This window comes from Vidua chalybeata (assembly GCF_026979565.1).
Source record: "Vidua chalybeata isolate OUT-0048 chromosome W unlocalized genomic scaffold, bVidCha1 merged haplotype SUPER_W_unloc_4, whole genome shotgun sequence".
In the NCBI taxonomy this organism is placed as follows: Eukaryota; Metazoa; Chordata; class Aves; order Passeriformes; family Viduidae; genus Vidua; species Vidua chalybeata.
The window spans coordinates 306,575-323,253 of NW_026530339.1; the positions used below are offsets into that span (position 1 = coordinate 306,575).

Here is a 16,679-nt window from a genome sequence, read left to right on the forward strand (position 1 = left end):
CTTGTATGGCACTTATATGGGGTTCTATTTTTGGTAACAAGTTCCCATTGGTTACACATTCTTCATGACATATTGTCACCTAGTAACATTATCTTATCACAGAGTTTCACCAAATGTTTCTTAGTCACTTCTTCCCCAGAGAGCAGTTATCTGTGTTTGTCTCTCCCACAGTTTCTGCTCGATCAGACCTAAGATATCAAGCTCCTTTATCAGTTCCATTGTACTCTGTTTTATTTACCATAGACATCAGCATGTGTCAATGTCTCGGGGTTCCAATGCTGGGCTGACCCCAAGATCGTAAAGAGTCTTTGCTTCCTAGCCTGACACAGCCAAAGAAGGAGTCTGGAATGCTTTAGATCACGTTCTCAAGGTTGTTTATTTTTTCTTATCTATAACATTCTTTCTCTGACCTGCCGAGCTCTGGCTAGCAAAGAGGCCATGGCATTCTGCTCTGCCCTCTGGGGCGGTATTTACCTTTTATATCAAAAGTTACGTATAGTCTGTTTACAACAACGTGCCAATATCTAACATCTATGTTGGACAGTGTGTCTCTACCTTAAACCAATAGAAAAGTGTCACCATCACACCAAGACATGGAGGACAAGGAGAAGGAGAAGAAGGCTAGGACACACCCAAATTCCTTCATCTTGACCCCCTGAATTACATTCTAAAAATCCCAAATTTCTACTTTTCCACCCTGTATTAATTCAAATATCACACTACTAAAACCCTTGTGGCTTGTAATTCCTCATACAAAATTGACAGCTTTTTCCACTGGCTAAAATCAAAGCTACAGATGTTTTTGACTTCATGCCAGGGTCTCTGAGCCCCCTGCCAGGGTCTCAAGACATCCAGGGCAGCCAGAGGGATGTCCTGGACTCCAACAAGCATGTATCTCATCTGTTACTATCATGTATATGCAGCTTGCCATATATGCTGCAAAATGTTCCTAGAGGTGCGTTCCTTCAGTCACTTTAATGTCAACAGTCTTCTGAAGGTAGCAAATTTGTGTTCCCTTAATGCAAGTTATGGTGAAATAGGTCAGGAATTTTGGAAAATATAATGCAATTACTTTGCATCAGTGATAGACCTCTAAATTATGCTCTTGCTTATTATATGGTGCTTCAGCCAGGCAAGCAACAAAGTCATTACCCCTGTAGAAGGAGCAACATGAAATGATTTTTCTCTGTATAAAGTAGATACTGGAGTCCATCACTGCAATGGAAAGCAGCAGTCATGCATCACAGTATGACATAATTTTTCATCATCTTCTGCCAGCTAAGCTGTGATTAAGGTGTTAGCAAGTTTTTCAATTGTCAGATAATAAAACTGATCATCAGAGCTGAACTAAAATGTACAAGGCCTTGAAGACAGACCAGGCTTTCAGGCTGATCCAGCACTAAAATACTGGTCTTCAAGTTTCAGTTCCCTGAGATGATGTGCAAGTAACATCCTCATGCCCCACGTGTCCTTACTATGTGCACTGTATCAATGCTGTATCCATATTTACATCAATGTCTCCTGTGTACTCCTCTATCCATTTCAACTGAGCCCTCTGGTGGTATCTAATCTCAGCAAGACAGATACACTTAGGGTTGTTCAGGTTTCCTAGTTGTTTCTTAGTGTTGCTACTTTAGCATAAAACATAAGTTGTCACTGTGGTTTTATTCTTTTACAGTTGTTCCATGCATAATTTTTTGACATTTTATGGATCCCTGAAGATCCACAGGCCACCTCTTGAGAAACAACAGCCTTGAAAGACAAGGTAGAAAATTTGTACTTGTGTATCATTGGAGTTCCTTGATACTACAGGAAAACCAGGAGGGGGAAAGTCATGGACTTTGGTTTTGTCTTGGTTTGAAAAGACAGGTGTCTGTTAAGGAAGGCAGGAGCCTCTCTTGAAATTGAAAATGGAAGCCCCCTCCCTCCAAATTATTATAATTTTGAAATTAAGAGGCTCTCAGGCAAAGATATGGGAATAGGGATAACAGTTCTTTACTAGGAAAACTAAAAATACTAATGGAATAGTACAAACAAACAAAAAAAAAAAAAAACCACTGACAGAGTCAGAATACAACCTGACACCCTGTCAGTCACGGTCTTGGTAGCAGTCCAGTTAAATGGTGGCTGCAGTCCTCTTGGAGTGATAGATGTGGTTCTGTTGAAGCAGTGATCCTGCAGAGGGGTGGAGTCTTCCTCTGAAGGTCCAGTGGTGGTCTAGAAGGGTCTGGTCTTCCTCTGGGATTCCAGTGGGAAAAGACTGTCTCTGTTGTTCGAAATCTCAGATTATATCCAGGTAGGAATGCTTGGTTCCCCCCCCCCCCCCCCCGCCCACCCCGGTGGAGCATCTCACAATGGGATGATGTAATTTTATCAGTCATGCAGGGAGACTCAATGGCCCATTAACAGAAGATATCTTCCTGGAGGGAGGATTGGTCATGGAAGAGATAAAGAAAACTGCTCAATTAACAGAAGATAACTGCCCCACCTCTAACAGATAGGAATAGAATGCACACCCCCATTTCCAACCTAAGACAAGGACATAGCCTCAAGCTGCACCAGGGAAGGTTTAGGTTAGACATTAGGAAGAATTTTGTTACTGAAAGGGTGATTAGATATTGGAATGGGCTGTGCAAGGAGGTGGTAGAGTCACCAGCCCTGGAGGTATTTAAGGACAGACTGGATGTGGCACTTAGTGCCATGGTCTAGTTGTGATGGTGGCATTTGGTCATAGTTGGACTCAATGATCTCAGAGGTCTTTTCCAACCTAACTGATTCTGTGATTTTACTTGTTCCTTAAATTAAAAATCAGTAGAATATGTTTCCTTAGTAATTTTGCATTTATAGAAATATTTCCTTTTTTTTTTCGAGTGGGAAAACCAAACAAAGCTTGTTTACAGTGCATGAATTTAAATGCAAATTTGGCTCAAATATAAGACTCTATAAAGGTTTCTAACCCTTACAAGAACATTGGTCAAGAAGAATTGTCATTCACTGTACAAAATAAAGAGCTGCAACCAGGGGTTATGAATGGACTGATAAACTAATTTTTTTTCTATTTATTTTCTGTGACCTTCCAAGTTTATGACAGACCACAAAAACATTCTGCTCTGCACTATGATCCAGGTCTCCAACAAGATTTCACCAGTGACACCTTAAAATCAAAGCACCAGCAAAAAAGTAGCAACCAGCACCATCTTGACTGGTCAGCAAGCTCTGATACTGGATCCACTTCTCAAAGTTGCTTTGTTAGCACAGAACCCAGTAGAGAAGCAGTTAGTGCCACCAAGGTCTCCACTATGGAGCCAGGAGTGTCCTTCAGCAAATCCCAGGCAAAAAAGTCCTGCACCAGCAGCACATGGGGGCAGCTGTCAGATGGTAGTAAAGAGCTTGCCATTTGCAGTGCAGTCCCACCACCCAACAGCATCATTGGGGCTGCCCAGCTGAGCGGTGACTCTGAGTGTAATGGGCTTTTGACTCTTAGAGATCAAGAGGGAGGTATGCAGCTGGAAGCCCCCAATCAGCCTACCAGGAGTACAAAGAAGTCCTGCAAAAACAACTTGCTAAGTCAAGCCATCCAAACCACAGACATCGAATGGGTAAAGAGTGCTCAGAAAGCATTTGACAGCAAATCCCATGACAGCATGGAAGGAAAAAAGGAGTCTTATTCAATGGACAGTGTGTTGGATACATCACCCTCAAATCAGAATCCCATTTCTGCTAGCAGTTGTGAAAGTGACACCAGTTGCATACAAATTACCAACCCAATAAAGTCTCTGACAACAGATACTTCTGGCCACAAAAGGAAAAAAAGGCACTCCACAAAATCTTTCATAGAGGAAACTACCCAGGAGAAAAGCCTGCCTTCTGAACTTGCTATGAGCAGTGAAGTAGCAAACAGGACTAGCTCTCAGCCAGAGGGGAGTAAAAAAGATCTTCAAGCCACAAAGACAGGAAAAGTGATTGAAAATGAGTCCCCCTTAGTAGCTACTGACAGTGGTGTGTTCATTGACAAAGCCTCCCCCAACTGGGCCACCAGACTCAGAAAACCGATCTTCCCACAGCCAGCAAATTATCTGAGGTCCAGCACCCCAAACATGCAGCTAAGTGGCGATGGACCTGTAGCCAACCTAAATCTATGCTTCAGGAGACCTCCATGACAATATCTGAGAAGCTGATGGTGGAGCCTCCTTTAGCCTATCCAATCACACCATCCAGCCCTCTTTATACCAATACAGACAGTCTTACTGCGATCACACCTGTCAAGAAAAAAAGAGGACAACCAAAGAAACAGCCTTTGCTCACTGTTGAAACCATTCATGAGGGAACCTCCACCAGCCCAGTGAGTCCAATCAATCACGAATTTCCAGGAACAAAGAAAAGGAAGAGGAGAAGGAACCTGCCCAAGTTGGCCCAGATAGTTCCAGGAAAGGACAAGTCCATCAGTGAACTCAAATTTCACAAAAGGGTCGTGAAGCCTGGGGTCTTAGATAAGAAGACCATCAAGACCATTAAGGAAATGAAAACCCTCAAGAGGAAAAACATTCTCAATCAGATTTTGTCCTCCTGCTCCATCTGCATAGCTCTGAAAGCAAAAGTCTAGACCCTGTTTAGTGTTGGGCCAACCACCATTGACTAGGGAAGCAGATCAATGTCAACAAGAGGGGGGCTATCTACATAGGTAAAAAACGGGGCAGAAAGCCAAGGACAGAGATGCAGCTTCAGACAGAAGAACCTAAGACATCCATCAAACACTCAAGACTTGTTTCCAGCCAGCCAGAAAACCCAGCAGTGCCTTCCAACCTGCAGTCACTTGTGGCATCATCACCAGCAGCTATTCATCTGCTTTCAACACAGTTAGTGGGGATTAATGACAACCTCAGCCCTGCAAGCACTGCAACTAATTTTTCAGAGTTAAAAACTATGCCAAATCTTCAACCTATCAGTGCTCTTCCTCCAAAAACCCAGAAAGGAATGCGCAGTAAAACTTGGAAGCTGTCTCCACCCTGGTTAATGGCTAATTCACCTTCTCATCTCTGTGATATAGGTTCTCTGAAAGAAGTCATGCTGTCACCAGTGAGCGAGTCTCACAGTGAGGAAACCATACCAAGTGACAGTGGGATAGGTACAGACAACAACAGTACCTCTGACCAAGGCGAGAAAAGCTCAGAATCCCACCGGATATACTCCTTTGATTTCTGCACCCTGGACAATCCAGAGGCTATCCCATCTGACACCAGCATAAAGAACAGGCATGGTCAGCAGCAGAAACATCTCATTGTGGATAGCTTTCTCTTTCATGAGGGTATTAAAAAGCCAAAGCACAAGAGGAAAAGGAAAAGCCTGCAGAAGAGAGATGGCCTCCAGTTTCTGGCAGACCTTGATGAACTCATCAATAAGTTTCAAGTGTTCTGATTTCTCATAAAAGTTATATATTTTATCATGAAAATCCATATCCCAGCATCTTCAGGATTAATTTTGGTCACTACTACCCTGTGCCATATATCTAGTATGACCCATTGCTCTATCTTTGCAGGACCTCTGATATAAAGTCTAAGAAGAAGTGTGGTAGACCTGCCAAAACCAAGGACACCATGACAAAGGTGCCTTTTTTACAAGGGTTTGGTTGCCCTATTCCCAGTGGGAGTTACTATGCACCCTATGGAATGCCTTACACATCAATGCCTATGATGAATCTTGGTTACTATGGTCAGTATCCAGCTCCTCTGTACCCGGCTTCCCCATTTATGAGACCTACTGTGTCCCCACTCCAATTCCATGCAAGTTCTCATATAAAGATGTCCACCACTGCCAAACATAAAGCAAAACATGGAGTGCACCTACAAGCCCCTATGGGAATGGGCCTTGGAGACATGTAGTCCTCTTTGGCTCCTCCAAAAGTTGGAGGAACAAGCATTTCAAGTGGCCGACTTCACAAAAGGAAACACAAACATAAGCACAAGCATAAGGATGAGCAGATATTGGGGACACATGAAGATCTGAGTGGTCTCTTTGCTAGCAAGTCCACTGGCTTCTCCAGCCATGCAATCAATGAAAGGCTAAGCAGCTCAGATAAAGACTTCTCCTTGCTCAACGAGAAAAGAAAACACAAGGTGAAGCAGAAGCACCAGCATTGTGAAACCAGACACAAAGGCTCAAAGAGTAACTTTGAAGCAGATACACTGTCTATATTATCACTTTCTGATGCCCAGCAGTGGACACAGAGTAAAGATAATAGCAACTTCAACAATGATCCCATTGACTCTTGCACAAAGAGATACTCTGGTAATACTGAGAGTAATGGAAGGTCAGAGTCCCTGGACATGTTTGGTGAAATGAATTCCTCAAGTGAGAAGCAGGACAAGGATGCAAGTGGGAATAAAAGAAGAAGCTTTGAAGGGTTTGGAACTTACAGGGGAAAGGACATTCAGCCCTTCAGGACAAATAGGAAGAACAGAAGTACTTATGATTCTTCAGCTTCTTCAAGTAAACTCTGCTTTATTCTATTTTACTTTACTGCATTTAAATTTTAATGTCAAAGAGGGACTTGCCATTTACACCAAATATATTTATGAGTCAATAAGTTCTCTGGATTTTTGTAATTGACTGGCAGTATGCATCCAGACTCTGGGGAGATCAACAAGAAAGTTGTGCATGCCTTAAGCCAAAACCTTTAAAAGTCTTTGAGTTGTTGCACAACATTTTTTTGAATATTTGTCCTGCCTTCACCTATCTCTCATAGTTTGTTGAGCTTCCTCAAAAAATCTTGCCATTACATTCTGCAACAGCATCAATTATAATACCTGTTGGCAAGGTAGGTATCCCTCTTATTGGTGTCTGCTCTCATGGGGTGGTAATCGTTGCCCAGCCTTTGGGAGAACAGCCACAGTACAGAGTGAAGAATCTCTGCTCTGGCTCACAAAACATACAAAAGCCATGTGTTGATGAGAAGGACCAGATGCATGGGAAGTTGTGGAGCTGGGTCTGTGTCCCATGACTACTGTGGTGTACTGCTGATCCAGAGGGATCCATCATGATGGTGGTTGTGCTGAATATATGGAGATCCTGGGTACAATACCAGTGTAAATCTGTCACTTCCAGTTGGCAGGTGTCATGTAAAGTAATTATCTTGAGCACTGAGTGGCTATGGGAAGGGACTAATGTAATGGAAGCAATAAACCCTCACCAACTGACTCTGAAGAGTTTTAGGTCTCTTGACTTGGATATATAAGCTGCGTAGATGCAGAAGGAAGAAATTCCTTTCAGATGCTAAGGACATCTGTTCGTTGCCTGCAGAAGGGCAAAAAAAAAGAATCTGAATCTTGTCTGAGAGACTGAATTGTACTTTACAAAAGGGAGCTGCTTTTGTGATGATACAGAGGCAGGTGTTTTGCTGCAATATAAATGAATTTAGCTTGGAAGCAAGCCCAGAGCTCCTGCACTATCAGGTATTTATCATATCAAAAAGCAGATTTCACACTAGGATCTGGAAAAGGGTGAGCTTTACTGAACCACCCAGTGGTGGATGATGTAGCATCCCATGAACTCTCCCACCTCAGTCAGTCCCCAAGTCCTCGGCCCTGGCAACAGCAGTAACTACTTACCATAGAGTCAGTCCTCCTGGGGGGAAAAACACACTCCCAAATAGACTTCTGTGTCAATTTCCCCTGTGTAACTTCCCCTGGTTTCTCCTTTCCCTGTCCCCTCACTGGATTGGTATCCCTGGAGACCAAACCCCTCTGCCTCGCCCTTAGCTCCGCCCCCCACCCCTTCTTAAGCTGCCTTCTCCACGTGGTTGCTCTCTTTTCCTTGCTGGATTCCCTTCAGCCACATGTGATATCCTTTGCTGGAATAAAACCCTGCACAAAGAGCCTTTCTTGCCTCTATCACTGAGCCAGCTGCAGTGAGTGTTGAGTGAGGGTCTGACTGCGTTGCCTGAAGGTTAACTCAACTTGCTTTTCTACAAGAGAGGTTGGTTGGGGACAAGAAATAGGCAGCAGCACCCACCACTCCAACACTTGCATTTTTAGGATGACATTGTGATGTGCTAAAAAAAGAGCTTAAAAAAACCCCGTAATTCATAGCTTCCAAAATGAAAAGAGAATCAGCTGAGAATTTGTATAACCTGCCAAAGTAAGGCTCCAAAGTTTTGGTTTTTTTTTTTTTTTTTTATTGTAACTGAGTTCCAAAGACTGCTCAGGCTTAAGCCACCTAGACATTTCCATTTCCTTCACTGAGACCAGTATCTGGACTATAGCAATGAAAAACAGTCTAAAATGAGAGCTTACCCAATGAAAACATTGCCATTCATGATACTGTATTATATCAGACCAATTGTGACACCCAGAAATGAGACACCAAAACATATTGGAAAAGAGACTGAATTCAGTCACTGGTTGTATCAGGGTTACTGCATGCCTGACAAATAACAAAAATATTCTCCAGCAAATGCTCCAGTGTCTATTGCATTAAGGAAGTTGTGTCTTAGAAGACAAGGGTTAAAAGTCTTCAAAAATTTTAACAAGGCTTTTTATTGGTCTTTTAGTGGAAGTTTATGATTTCATAGTTTGATAACAGTTGGATTTGTTAGCCGTTTTGCTTTTTGAACAGATGTTTGCTAAACCTTTACTTCCAATTTAATATATTTCACTTAGATGTAACAAATTGTCAAAATTCTCAATACTGCTGAACCCAAAAGAGTTTCCAAAGTAGAGGCATGATCCCCACCAGGCTTACTTGGAAATATAATTAGTTTAAAAAGGCCATTTCATGTTATTTTCCTTCAGTTTATTGTCCATGCCAATAAAAACATAAGATGGTGTGGTAGAACTTGCAATAGGAGCTCTGTCAGATTTGCTGTTTAAACTTTTAAAACTTTTTAAAATACTTTTTAAACCATGACACTGTCTAAGATCTCAGTGCAGCTTTTTATCCTCTCTGCTTTTGACCTTCACTGGAATTCCCAACATAGGTCCTCACTTGAGTCTAGCCATAACTGCTGACCAGTTCTCACTGAGGGGGGGAATTAAACTTTTCCATTATAATCTTGACCTTCTTTCTGCTAATTTCCCTGTGATGGCTAAACAGTGATTGACTAATCAGAAAATAAAAGGTAAAAGAAAAAAAGTCCTATAAGATTATATAGCTCTGTCCCAGGAAACCACTTCCATAGCTTAATTGCTCTTTTATTTTGGTATTTGTCATCTTTCACAATATAAAAATTATGTATAACAGAGATAAGAGGAGACACCCTAAATATTTAGATGAAAGCTGAAAATAGATTTATATCACAATTTTAGTGCTATCTTTACTGAGTGGACATTTTGGTATGCTCAGTAATACCGTTTGCAACTTCATTGTATGTTGCTGGAGATGAAATATGGAGCGAACCCACCTACATTCAGTGGAGATATCTGTGATACAAGGATCGAGAGAACCATTTAGTACTCTTAGGCATTCAGGAATTGCAGTCTGTTTCAATGTAGTGTTCTAGTGCAGGTGCCATCGAATTGTTGCTAATTTTTAATTTTTGTGTTGCAACAGCATTTAGCTATTTTTGAAAAGTTCAGTGTTCTCTGGTGGTATGTAGTGGTCATGCATATGGTAGAAAACAGTCCTGTCATATAACCTTAAAGCCTATGTATGATTTTACAATCTAGAAATATCAGGATGTCAAGGGAAGAGTTTTCCCTCTTACTTTCTGGAGGAGATGGTTGCAGTCTGTTACAAATGGAGTGAGAGCTTAGACAAGTCCTGCCCTTGACTCAGATTTCTGGCAGTAGCTCTGTTTGAAGTGGCCTACACTCCAGATGGCTCTCACTCACAAGTTCTTAAGAATGGCTGATTTGGTCTATTATAAAATGAATTATTTATTGAATAGACACAAGATTACCAGACAGAAGATTTTAAACAGACTTATTTACTTACTACACAGAATAAACAAAAATAATTATTAGTAAATAAAAATACAGTGCACAATAAAAGGTACCTATATTACAGCTAGTGAATAAATAGTATAGGTTAGGAGTCAATGTAGCTTACCACCAAATTGATGATGGAGTACACATAGAGCCCTTTCACTCAATTCCCAAGAAAGTAACCACAAAGATGCATCCAAACTTTGATGAGAAGCCCTACACGTTTCCATGGTGTGTGCAAAAGATTTCTGCTTTGTGAAAGTTTTGTGTAGCTTTTATAGTTTGTAAAGTGAAGTGTCTGTCAGTCAGAAATTTCATCTTATCTCCCTACATCTTGTTCTCAAGGCAAGATGTTTATTGTCAGCTGGGGCTTGCACCCCACTGGCGCCATAGATAACTCACCATGACAGATGTCCAGCCTGGGTTATCTCAACAATGCATGTGAGGGGGAGAATGCCCAGAGCTATCACACCAGCTGATAGACTGAACAGATAAGCTCTTCTGTGGTAGGGGGGAAAGTCCTGCCTCACAGTCCTGACACAAGAAACCTGTACCAAGAGTGAAGTGTCCCACTGAGGGAGTGTCACCAACTACCTTGGTTGGCCACAGCAAAAGTCCATTCCTTGTACTGCACCAACTTGGACTATCACTGGCCATTCATTAGTGAGTCCTGTGAGCTTTGTCTTATTTTACATCTCTTAGGACCTCTTGGGGTTAAATATGCAATGTTAATGCATATGGCTATTTCCTAGCCCTGTGTCATGCATGCAAACATATGCAAGTCACACTTATGAAATGCACAAATGTATGTGTACTTTTAAAAGTTATTTTCCAATATCTTTATCTTAAAAGTGCTCTTGTTCCTTGTCCTGGGTTACAATGTGGGGTTTAACCAAAGTATGTATTCTACAACTATCTACATCACCTTCTGATGAACTGTGGAGTAGTGTCTCTTTATCTTCACAAATGACAACTTCCTCCAGGGTAGCACCCACCCACCCTGAGGGGGCCATCTCTGTTAATGGGCCATAATGGCTCAGCAGCATAATGGGCAGCTATAAGGACCCAGGCCAGTAAGAACTCCCCAAAATATCCCATGACTCCTATGATTATATCACTCCACTGTGAAACTCCTCGTCCTGGGGAGGTACCACCAGAACACCACCTCATATAATCTTGAGGTTTGGGGACTTGGAACACCACCACGACCACTGGACATCCAGAGGAGGACCCACATTTCCACAGGACCACTGCTCTCAACAAGACCACAACCATCATTTGAACAGCACTGCAACCACTGCTTAATTGGATTGTGACCACCACCCCTGACCAACAGGGGCTAGGGTGTACTCTGACTTTGTAGTTTTAAGCCAGTTTTTCTGTATCGTTGCATTTATTATAATCTTTGTATTATCCAACTTAAAATCTCTTGCAAGGTATTTGTGTGAGTGTTAATTTGTCCCACTGGTTTACCTTCAAACCAGCACATTCCTCTTAAAAGCCTTACATTGGGTGATTACACCTTCCAAAGGGAGAGTTGGAGGAATACTGGAAGAAGGGAGAAGTGACAATCAAATGAATGAACAGCATTCATCTGATGTCAGTACAAACACACATATAAACAGCCATGCTCTGCTGAGAAGTGTCATTTACCCAGATGAGATTTCTTCTCTGACAAAACTCCCCTCTATATCTCAGTTTCCTTCTGGAATGGGCCATTGCCACACAGCACTGAATAAATCTCTGGTTCATTCACTCTCATAAGGCCAAATGCATTAGTACAATTTAAAACAGGAGTTGCTATAGGCGAAACCAAATATGGTGAAATATTGGCAAAGTCACAATGAGTTTTGTTTTGGTTTGAGGGGGGTGTTGTTTGGAGTTTCTTTTAAGAAACAGCATATGCAGTTCTGGACTATTAGTCACAAAGCCTAATCACCCACAGTTTTAGAATCATAGAATCCTAGAATCCTAGAATGGTTTGTATTGGAAAGGACCTTAAAGATTGTCTAATTCCAACCCCCTGTCATGGGCAGGGACACCTTCCACTAGACCAGGTTGCTTACAGCCCCATCAAACCTGGCCTTGAGCACTGCCAGGGATGAGGTATCCACAACTTCTCTGGGCAATGTGTGCCAGTGCTTTACCACCCACATAGTCAAAAATTTCTTCCCAATATCTAATCTAAACCTGCCCTTCTTCAGCTTAAGGCCATTCCCCCTTGTCCTATCACTACACACCCTTGTGAAAAGTCCCTCTCCAGCCTTCTTGTAAGCCCCCTTTTGTTACTGGAAGGTGCTCTAAGGTCTCCCCAAAGCCTTCTCTTCTCCAGGCTGAACAACCCCAACTCTCTCAGCCTCTCTTCATAGGAGAGGTGCTCCAGCCTTCTGATCATCTTCATGGTGTCCTCTGCACTCTCTCCAACAGGTCCATGTCCTTCTTATGCTGAGGACTCCACAGCTGGATGCAGTATTCCAAGAGGGGGTCTCACAAGAGCAGAGTAGAAGGGGCAGAATCACCTCCCTTGACCTGCTGGTCACGCTACTTTTGCCACATCCCAGGATGCAGCTGGCTTTCTGGGCTGTGAGTGCACACTGTCAGGTCATGTTGAGCTTCTCATCCACAAATACCCTCAAGTCTTTCTCCCCAGGGCTGCTCTCAATCCATTCTCTTCCAAGCCTGTACTTGTGCTTGGGACTGCCCTGACCCAGGTGCAGGACCTTGTGCTTGGTTTTGTTGAACTTCATGAGGTTTGCAGAGTCCCACCTCTCAAACCTGTCAAGGTCCCTCTGGATGCCATCCCTTTCCTCCAGTGTGTTGACTGCACCACACAGCTTGGTGTTGTTGGCAATCTCTCTGAGGGTGCACTCAATCCCACTGTCCATGGCACCAACAAAGATGTTAAAAAGTGCTGGTCCCAATACTGACCCCTGAGGAACACTTGTCACTGCTCTTCACTTGGACATCAAGCTATTGACTGCAACTCTTCGAGTGCAACCATCCAGCTAATTTTTTATCCATAAAGTAGTCCATTTGTCAAATCCATGTATCTCCAGTTTAGAGACAAAGATGTCATACAAAACAGTGTCAAATGCTTTGCACAAGTCCAGGTACACAATGTCTGTTGCCCTTCCATCACCCATCAGTGCTGTTACCCCATTGTACAAGGCCACTAAATTTGTCAGGCATGATTTGCCTTTAGTGAAGCCATGTTGGTTGTCACTAATCACCTCATTATTTTCCACATGCCTTAGCAAAATTTACAGAAGGAGGATCTGCTCTATGACTTTTCCAGGCACTGAGGTGAGACTGAAAGGCCTATAGTTCCCTGGGTCTTCTTCATTTCCCTTTTTAAAAATTAGGGTTATGTTTCCCTTTTTCCAGTCAGTGGGAACTTCACTGGACTGCCATGACTTTCCAAATATGGTGGATAGTGGCTTAGCCACTGTGTCCTGTAGTGAGGGACAAGTGCTGCACAGTTACGGGGTGAGTGTTTGTACAATCTGGCCCATAAAAGTTACTATTGTAGCTTTACAAAGTAGCATTATTTTTAAATACAATTACATTCATCAAAACAGCTGTTTGGGCCCTTGAAAACTTTTAGGAGTACAAATCAAAACTACTAAAAAGAGCTCCAAAACTGTTATCTGGCTCCCTTAGAATAAACGTACTTCTTATTTTCCTCTAAGTCTTCTGCCAGACCTGGGGAAAAGAGACCAAGCTAGCATGACTGTTCACAGAATCACAGTCACAGAATTTTTAGAGTTGGAAGGGACCACTAAAGATCATCTAGTGCAACCCCCCTGCCAAGGCAGGGTGTACTAGTTTGAAAGCAAACCAGTGAGAGACTCCAAGTCAGAAACTAAAACTTAATAGGAAAATTGAAATAAATGCAATAGTACAAAACCACTGACAGAGTCAGAATACAGCCTGACACCCTGTTAGTCAGGGTGTTGGTAGCAGTCTAATTAAATGGTAGCTGCAGTCCTCTTGGAGTGATAGATGTGGTTCTGTTGAAGCAGTGATCCTGTAGAGGGGTGGAGTCTTCCTCTGAAGGTCAAGTGGTGGTCTAGAAGGGTCTGGTCTTCCTCTGGGATTCCAGTGGAAAAGGCTGCTTGTGGTGTTCAAAACTCGGATTATATCCAGGTAGGAATGCTTGACTCCTCTCCCTGGGCGAAGCATCTCACAATGGGATGATGTAATTTTATCAGTCATGCAGTGAGACTCAACGGCCCATTAACAGAGGATATCCCCCTGGAGGGAGGATTGGTCATGGAAGAGATAAAGAACACTGTCCCGCCTGGTTTTAAAAGATGGTAATAGAATACATACTTTTGGTTACATCTTGCATTGTAACCTAAGACACAGTGTCACCTAGAGCAGGTGACTCAGGAACACATTCAGGTGGGTTTTGAATATCTCCAGAGAGGAGAGACTCCACGACCACCCTGGGCAGCCTGTTCTAGTGCTCTGCTACCCTCAATGTAAAGAAGCTCTTCCTCATGTTGAGGTGAAACTTCTTGTGTTTTAGTTTATGGTTGTTGCTCTTCATCTTGTCACTGGGTACCACAGAAAAGGGTCTGTCACCGTCCTCTGGGCACCTGCCTTGGAGATAGTTATATGCATTAATGAGATCCCCTCTCAGTCTCTTCTCTTCTCTTCTCTTCTCTTCTCTTCTCTTCTCTTCTCTTCTCTTCTCTTCTCTTCTCTTCTCTTCTCTCTTCTCTTCTCTTCTCTTCTCTTCTCTTCTCTTCTCTTCTCTTCTCTTCTCTTCTCTTCTCTTCTCTTCTCTTCTCTTCTCTTTTCTCTCTCCTCTCCTCTCCTCTCCTCTCCTCTCCTCTCCTCTCCTCTCCTCTCCTCTCCTCTCCTCTCCTCTCCTCTCCTCTCCTCTTTGCTTCCTCTTCACAGGCCCAGCTCCCACAGTCTCTCCTCATAAGAGAAATGCTCCAGACCCCTCATTATTTGTGTAGCCTCTGCTGGATCATCTCCGGTAGCTCCTTGTCTTTCTTGAACTGTGGAGAGCAGAATTGAACACAATACTCCAGATAGGGCCTCACTAGGGCCAAGTAGAGGGATAGGATCACCTCGACCTGCTGGCCACACTCTTCTCAATACCCCCCAAGATACCATTGGCTCATAGTCAACTTGTCATCCACCAAGACTCCCAGGTCCTTCTCAGCAGAGCTGTTCTCTAGTAGGTCAGCCCCCAACCTGTACTGGTACTTGGGGTTATTCCTCCCCAGGTACAGGACCCTGCATTTGCCCTTGTGGAACCTCATTAGGTTTCTCTACACCCAAGACTCCAGCCTATCAAGGTCCTGCTGAATGGCAGCACAGCCTTCAGGTGTATCAGCCATTCCCCTCAGTTTCATATCATCACAAACTTGCTGAGTGTGTATTCTATCCCTTTGTCCAGATCATTGATAAAAAAGTTGAATAAGGCTGGAGCCAGTATTGATCCCTAGGGAATGCCATTGACTACAGGCTTCCAACTGTATTCTATTCTGCTGATCATGGCCCTCTGAGCTCTGCCCTTCAGCCAGTTCTTGATTCACCTCACTGTCCATTCATCTAACCCACATTTCTTGAGCTTACCTACTAGGATGTTATGGAAGACAGTGTCAAAAGTGTTGCTGAAGTCTGTTGCTCCATTCAGCCTACAGCATTTCTTAGAGGAACAGGCTGTTGAGGGATAGCAAAAATTATGGGGAAAGTGAGTCAAAACTTTTCTTGAAAGTATTTTGACTAAGGCATTTGAAATACAGCGGGTTTTGTTGTTGTTTTAATGCTGCCACTTGCTTTACTGTGTTGCTTCCAATGTTTGCACTGACCAAGGAGAGAAGAAACAAAAGGGAAGTTGGAAAGGGAGATGGAGCTGGAGTATTTATCACCTAACCAGACTTTTATTTCTTCTCTTAATGGTTGTATGTTTATTGCTGTGCCTGAGGCTCAGTAGAAAGTCTTTTGGACTAGTGATTAATTAATCAAATTAAATGTTATGATCCCTTTGCTTTTAGGGAGTGTTGCAAGCCCCCCAGTGTCACTGTTAAATCAGAAATGACACAGAGTCAGACAGAAGGCTAAGTGGCATAAGCACCCCATCTTTACTGAAACCTCTTCTTTTATACACTGGTTGATACAGGTGGACCTGATTGGTCATTTAATCAATACATTTCACCTGATTGGCTAATTAACAAGACACCCATTTGTAAACAATCTTATGAGAATAACAGGAAAACAGCTATTAGAAAAACACCACCTACAGGTTGTTTTTAATAATTGGCTATCATTGTTTATCTCCAGCTTCCCAGGCCGATTCTGGGAAAACTTATCCAGCTTTCTCTCTCTCTGACCAGGCTGTCACATCCACACCCTAGCACTGTGCCTAATTTCCGCCTCCTAATTTACTCTCTGTCCAACAGTCAAGCAGTCGTTCCTTTGCAACTTGGTGGCTCCCAGCTATTTATTTTTGCTCTTTATGGAAAATGCCAGAATGTCTTGTTTGAAGTTTTTATTCAGACCACTGCTATCTTATGCAGTTGTGTAGATTCCACCTTGGGTGTGCAGCAGCTTCACATCAGGCACAATTGGCTTCTCCTGGGCTCTTGGCTTTAAAAGGAAATAAAGAATCATGGCCAAATTCTCATCTCAGCCTGGCATAAATCAAGCATCTCTCTATTAAAATTGGTGAGGTTGACTTTTGGAGTGAAGTATCTGCTGAGGCATGTATTGGGTCTGACCGAGATAAAGTTCACAGTCCTT

General features: G+C 42.8%; 1 pseudogene; it reads left to right on the forward strand.

Annotated features, from left to right (window-relative positions):
* LOC128782889 (SET-binding protein-like) overlaps nucleotides 1-16,679 on the forward strand; it is a 120,293-nt pseudogene that overhangs the window by 56,603 nt on the left and 47,011 nt on the right.